This window comes from Elephantulus edwardii, unplaced genomic scaffold, assembly GCF_000299155.1.
Source record: "Elephantulus edwardii isolate Elephantulus edwardi_28Jun2011 unplaced genomic scaffold, EleEdw1.0 scaffold00112, whole genome shotgun sequence".
In the NCBI taxonomy this organism is placed as follows: domain Eukaryota; kingdom Metazoa; phylum Chordata; class Mammalia; order Macroscelidea; family Macroscelididae; genus Elephantulus; species Elephantulus edwardii.
In genome coordinates, this window is record NW_006399862.1 from 1,836,717 (window position 1) to 1,843,743 (window position 7,027).

At 37.7% G+C, this 7,027-nt stretch overlaps 1 pseudogene; it reads right to left on the minus strand.

The window, feature by feature from the left end:
- LOC102857837 overlaps positions 1-1,940 on the minus strand; it is a 25,086-nt pseudogene extending 23,146 nt beyond the window's left edge.
- Positions 1,941-7,027: the final 5,087 nt, after the last annotated feature.

Here is a 7,027-nt window from a genome sequence, read left to right on the forward strand (position 1 = left end):
GGTGACTGGGGTAATCGGGATGGGTGTGTCAGAGGCAGTGTGGTTGGCGCAGGATAGAGCAGGGTTTAGGGCTGTTGTGCAGAGGGTCGCTATGAGTCGGAAACGACTCGACGGCACATAACAACAACAACAACAAGATTTAATATATCTCTTTAAATCAAAGATGTGCCCTGAAATACTGTCTAAATAAAGTATTCACGGTTTTTGTGTTTCTGGGAGAGTGCTACAAGAGTTGTAGCTGGCATGCATGAAATCAAGTCACTCTTATCACACCCAGTCTTTTCTCTAGCACCAACTATTAGCGAACAGTTATGAATACGTGCAGTGGAATATTCTTATGCTTTGTTCAACTGAGTTGCCTCCAAACCGATACATCAAGACCTTTCCTCCCTGCATTTCTCCCTTTTCATTGAAGAGTTGGGTAAAAATAACCCGTCTTGTGTTCAAAATAATGGCCCTGATATTCAGAGGTTATCTTAATCATACCCTTGTCTTAGATAAATTCACCCATAACCTATCCCAGGCTTTATCTCAAGAGAAGAAAGAACTCTATAACATTTAGAGCTATCTAATAATGGATCTGGCTTCCCAGAAAAGCACAAGACTTGTCCCAGCAAAGGAATGTTGTATAGGAACCCAAACCCACCAGAGGACTTTAGATTAACTGACAACTAAATTTCCTCCAATTTTAAGTTGCGTAGTGCCATAAAGGATAGTGTCCCAAGTTTTCCTTTGGGTTGGGGGTTGGCATCAAGGAATCTAGAGTGTTTGTTTGATGAATATTTTCTATGAAATTATACTGGCTTTCAATATTTCACTTAATTTATAGCATAGTAATTTAATCAATGTTTACTACGTTTAATAGCAATAGCATTAAAAGCATAATCAACAATGCAGGCCTCAGTTGCTGCCTAGCCCATCTCTGAGTGCAAATGATGGAAATTTTATCCCCTGCTAAAGAGCTCTAGTGAGAAAGGATGTTGGGGTCATAAACCTGAGGTAGGTCTAGGGAAAACACAGAGGTATAATAAAATTGCACCACAGGAGATGAGCTATCAAGGTAATGGTAATTAAACTGTAAGTTTCTCTAAAACAAATACAGCTAATTAGATGTCCAAACCAAATGGTAGCTAGACAACCAAGGCTTACTTCATTTCAAATTACAGAATATAACTTCTAGATATGATTTGGTGCTTAGTAGGGGAAAAGAACGTTAAATATAAGTGATGAAATCATCTTTAACAATGAATCAATCAACAAAAATTAGCATCCAATTTGTTTCAGGTTTTCAGTATGTTGTGCGAGGCATCAGACGAAATAATTAAGCAGAAAATAGGTTTAATAAGATTGTCAGCACTGAGTTAGATGCTGTGAGGAATATTAAAAGAATGTGTACTTTCACATTCTGCTTCATATGTAGATACTACAACACTCTAACAAAAATAAAATTCAAATAAGCACTGAAACTTCACATCTAAAACAAAGTAATTATTGTCAAAGTACAGAAAAAAGTTTGGTTCTTCGATTAACAAAATATGTCTCTAGGCCATTTTCATAATATTCATCATAAAAAATGATGTGAAAACATTTTATTTGTACTTGAACTCATTTGTGTATCAAGCTCTCAAGGGTTGAATTCTCAAAGCAAACAAAATCCTGAAATCCAGAGGGTTAAACTTTCCTCAGAGACAAAAAACAAAGAGTGACCCCACCTAGGAGAACATGCATGGCAGAGGCACCAATCCAGTTTCACTAAAAGCAAGTTATAATGAACCAGATAAAATATCCACTGCCACAGTCAAAGGTGGGCTAGTGTGATAATTCAAAGCCCTGGGGGACTTGCAAGAGGGAAATCTGCACACACATGCAAGCAAGGGCTTACCTTTGAGACGGTACCAGGCGCTAATGAGAAATGGAAGAGGGAAGGAGACCAAAGACATTGCCACGGGTGTTTGATATGAAAGAGGTGGTGATGGGACTATGGCTAGGTTCAGGTCAAATAAATATCTCTTTTGGTGCTTGCATTACACTAGCCACATGTTTATTTGAAAGCCATAATTATATTAATTATCCAAATGTCCCACTCTCATTTGGCTTAATAAAATCTTGTGGTTGCCTAGTGGTATTCAGTTGAATCAACTCAAAGCTGACCTGCCAATGGCTTTTCAGAGACTGCAAGTTGCACAGGAGGAGATTGCCCGCTTTTCTGCCTTGGAGGAGCTGAAGGATTCAAAACGTGTTCCTTTGGGTCGACAGCTCAATTCCTTATCACTGAGGCACCGGAACTCCTGCTCAAGAAAATCTTACAGATGGAAATTTCTTTGTAATGATCTTTCTACTCCAAAAGCAACACAGAACTTGGCACATGGCAGCCACTTGGAATTCCAAACTGCACTAAGAGCAGTCATTTGAGAATCTGAATTTTGGAGGTTAATTAATTGGGGATATGAGAATTGCTTATTTCAGGAGGAAACATAGTAAGCACTGGAAACATGAAGATGTTGCCTATGACTTGTACAGAATTGGGAGAGAATACCAAAAAGTACAGCATGAGGACATTCAAGGCGACTGAGAAGTCATCAGCCTCCTATTTCAGACACAGGAGGTATGAGGTAGGAGGTAGGAGGTATGAGGAGGTAGGGTAGTATTTTAAGGGTCTCAACAACCTAGAAACAATGCCTTCAATAGTGAGAGAGTCATAAGATTGTATTTCGGTCTCTGCAGTATCTCCACCCCTCCTCACAGGAGAGATCGAAGAGAAAGCAGAAGATGCTACTTATTAGAGACAAGATTGAACCCCTGAGAATTCCTGAGTATAAGCCTTTGGGGACATATATGAAAAGAGTTTGTTTACGAGTAATAGTTGTTTCTGAAAGAGCAGATGGTAAGAGTCACATAAATATTAAAGTATATATGTTTATTGTTATTTGGCTATAATTAATATAAATATTTGTTCAAGTGTGTTTATGTGTTTATATGTATGTATGACATGTATAAATACAGCCAAACATGTGCACACATGCATATGTATACCTACCATACCTCATTCAGCAGGTGCAGAGAGAATTAAAAAAAATTTATTAGAGTTTAGAGTAAGTTCTCACTACAGAAGGGAGTTCTAATCATATATTGAAGAGAAAGTGTCACTTTTGCTTAGTAGAGAAAAAACTGTGTTTCTACACTCAGGTTTTAGCTACATTTGAAATGTACAGATTTCAAGTTATACCAAAGGGCCACAGCAAAAGGAAGATACTATCTTTAAAACTTTATCAAATACATTTCCCATTTGTAAACTAACAATTGAGGTTTACCAAAATGCAATAACAATTAACTTTTCAAATGTAAATCCCCCAAAATAATTTAATATTCATTAAGTAAATAGAATTGTATTTTGAATTCTGCTTTAAATGATATTGACATAATGGTGCATCAATTCATAAAAGTTTATAAAGTTAAAAATAGTAATTTAAAAATTCATGAAGTTAAAATTAGTACTGAAAAAAATATAGTACAATTCCTAAACATTTTAAGTATCTATTTGTGAGGAATATGTTTCATAAGTAAGAGGTATATAACAGAAGTTCCTATTGAGAAAAGATTTCTGAGAAAGAAGAAATTGCTCCCAAGTTAAAATGTTCAAGCACAAAACGAAGGAAAAAAAAAAAAATGGGAGGCAGGAATATATAAATGTGTGTGAGTGAAGGGAGGCAGGATATCAAGAAGATCTTATTCCGTGGACCATTAGGAGGAGGGCTTGGATTAGATTTCTTGTGAGGGGTGGACGTGCAGCCATGACTGTGTGCAAGTTTTAGAAAGGTGTGTACGTTTTGTCACATCATTGAATGGAGTGATATAAGAATGATGTGTATCCAGGACAAATATGAGTCATTATCAACTCAATGTCACCTGACAAGGACAAGGAAAACAATCAATGAGAAGAAATAATCAACAAGATGCATGAAGTAAGATCTACTGTGAATACTTAGGACTTAATAAAGAATATTTATAGTAGAATTGAGAGCGTTAATGAACCATGGAATTCTATGCAGGATGACTAACTAACAAAAGCTCACTAAGGTCGAGGAACCACCACAGGTAAAAAGCAGATAATATTCAGAAAGTGTGTCAATTGGATTTGTGATTATGTAGGAAAATAATGTACATTTATTTAAAAATTCCCCACATATGAGACAGATGTAAGGTAGATTAATGATAAGGTCTTAAAAATTAAAAGGACATTAAGTGTAGTTGATTCACTTGCACAGCAGTGTTACTGAGGTTGGTAATGGCAACTTTTTGTGTGAACACAACAGTTATATAACTTTATTTAAAACAATATTGATACTTTTGATGAATAATAAGTAGTTTACTGTACTTTCTACTGATGATAGAAATAAGAAGTGAAAATTAGATAATGCAGAATCAGGGATCTCAAAGGAATTTATTATCTCTTTTTCTGTATGTGTGCATATACTCAATTTTTGTCATTTTTGTAATAGGGAAGTTATTGCCTGAAGTACTACAGATAAGATGCAGTTCATCAGAATTATTCCTCTATGACAGAGTCCATAGGAGAAAAAGGGTCTGAGTAGCTAAGCATTTAAAAATGCAGCAGTAAAATTGATGCCTTAAGTGAGAATCAAGTTTTATTGAAAGTTAGGGAGTGAAGAAGTTACAGAACTTTTTTGTCCCTGTGTGTGTGTGTGTGTGTGGGGGGGGTGATGATGAGTTCAGATTAATAGTTGTAGAAGTTAAGGGGGAAAGTCTATTGAAAATCTATTGAAAGTAGTAATGTTGTGGAGAGCTGTGTTAAGTCAAAAGAAATACAGAACATTCAGGAAAACAGTATAATAAGAGAAAAAAAAACCCACAAAACCCTGAACCTGAGGCACTGACCAGTTAAGAGATATTAAAACAACCCTCAGAACAAAACAATGCAATGGTGAAAAAGAGCCTTAATGAGTAGAGTATGAGAGGAATCTAGGAATATGATAGCTTTATCCTTGAAGCTAGACTAATCATAATTCTAATAGTTACTGATTCTATCTCATGTACAAATGGACTAAAGCTTGTTAGAGAAACTTCGGGTCATTAGTCATTAATATATTGATATTTATATTTGTATTCTTGTTGTTACATGCTGTCAGGTTATAAGGAAGTCATAGCTGACCGTTTTGTGGTTTCTTTTTTTAAAAAAAAATAATTTTAATGAGCATTTACAGAGATTTTGGATTTCCATTCGTTCATTGCTGCACTTCTCTCCCTGCCCAGTGCCCCCCCCCACACCCAGTTCGCTCCTCTCTTTCAAAAGTAAAGGAAACACTCCTTCCCCGGTACACAATCCCCCCCGCACCCCTCCCACCACCTCAAGTACATTCCACTATGCAACCTTAATTGTGGACTCTTGTGACAACCATAAGTTGTAGTTTAATGGAAGGAGACTGTCCATCCTTTTCTCCAGGATCAGCTGGGGGATTTGAACCATCTGTCTTTTGGTTGATAGCTCCTTAGCCACTAGGTCATCAGAGCTTCTAATTTTTGTACTGCACCCCTCTTAATTCTTTGCAGTGAGAATATTTGTACTAAAAGGAATTGGCTGACACAGATGAATTTCATGAAACAACATATGAGGAAGAGCCTCTGGTGACGAAGGAAGAAGTTCAAACTGCTCTGAAAGAACTGGCAAAAAACAAGGCTCCAGGAATTGATGGCATACCAATTGGCATATTTTAATGAACAGGCATCGTCCTGGATTGTGCTAGGTTGTGCCAAGAAATCAGTAGGACAACCACCAGGCCAACTGACTGGAACAGATATATATTTGTTCCCATTTCAAAGAAAGGTTACCTGACAGAGTGTGGAAATTATCAAATAATATCATTAATATCATATGCAAGCAACATTCTGCTGAAAATTATCCAAAAACTAATGGAGAAGCACACCAACAGAGAAATGCCAGGTGCAGGCTGTGTTTAGAAGAGGCTGTGGTATTAGCGTTATTATAGCTAAAGTTAGATGGATCTTGGTTGAAAACAGAGAGTACCAGAGGAATGTCTATCTGTGTTTCATTGACTATGCAATAGTGTTTGACTGTGTGGATCACAACAAAGTGTGGCTAACTCTGAGAATAATGAGAATCCCCAGAACATTTAATTGTGCTCATGCAAAAACTATACTTGGACCAGGAGGCAGTCATCAGAACAGAGTAAGGAAATACTGCATGGCTCAAAATCGGGAAGGGTGTATGCTAGGGCTGTATCCTGTCTTCATACCTTTTCAATGTATATGTGGAACAGATCATCTGGGAGGCTGGGCTCTATAAGGAGGAGTGTGGCATCAGGATTGGAGGAAGAGTCATCAACAACCTTTGTTATGCAGATGATACAACCGTGCTTGCTAAAACTGAGGAAAACCTGAAGCATCTGCTGCAGAAGATCAGGGATGGCAGCCTTTAATATAGGTTGAAGCTCAACAACAAGAAAACAGATTCTCATCACTGGGCCAATTGGCAGTATCATTATAGATAAAGATAAAGTTGGCTTCCAGGGACCTCTCCAGAGTACTGAAGAGCAACGGCATCAATCTGGAGACTAAGATGTGCCTGATTCTGGCTAGTCTTCACAATTGCCTGCTATGTGTCAGAGAGCTGCACAATGACTAGGAATGATAAAAAGGGAATCGATGTCTTGAGCTATTGTGCTGGAGAAGAGTGTTGAATATATGATGGAGTGCTAGAGGAACAAACAGATTTGTCATGGAGAGGGTGAAACCAGGCTGCTCCTTGGAGGTAAGGATTCTGAGGCTTCATCTGACATACTTTGGGCATGTTGCAAGGAGGAACTAGTCCTTAGAGATGGATATCATCCTTGGAAGAGTGGAGGGACAGAGAAGAGAGGGAAATCATCGATGAGATGCACTGATACAGTCACTGGGGTAATGAAGATAGGTGTGTCAGAGATGGTAAAATTGGCCCAGGATAGAGCATGTTTCAGGGCTATTGTACATAGTGTCATTATGAGTCACAAGC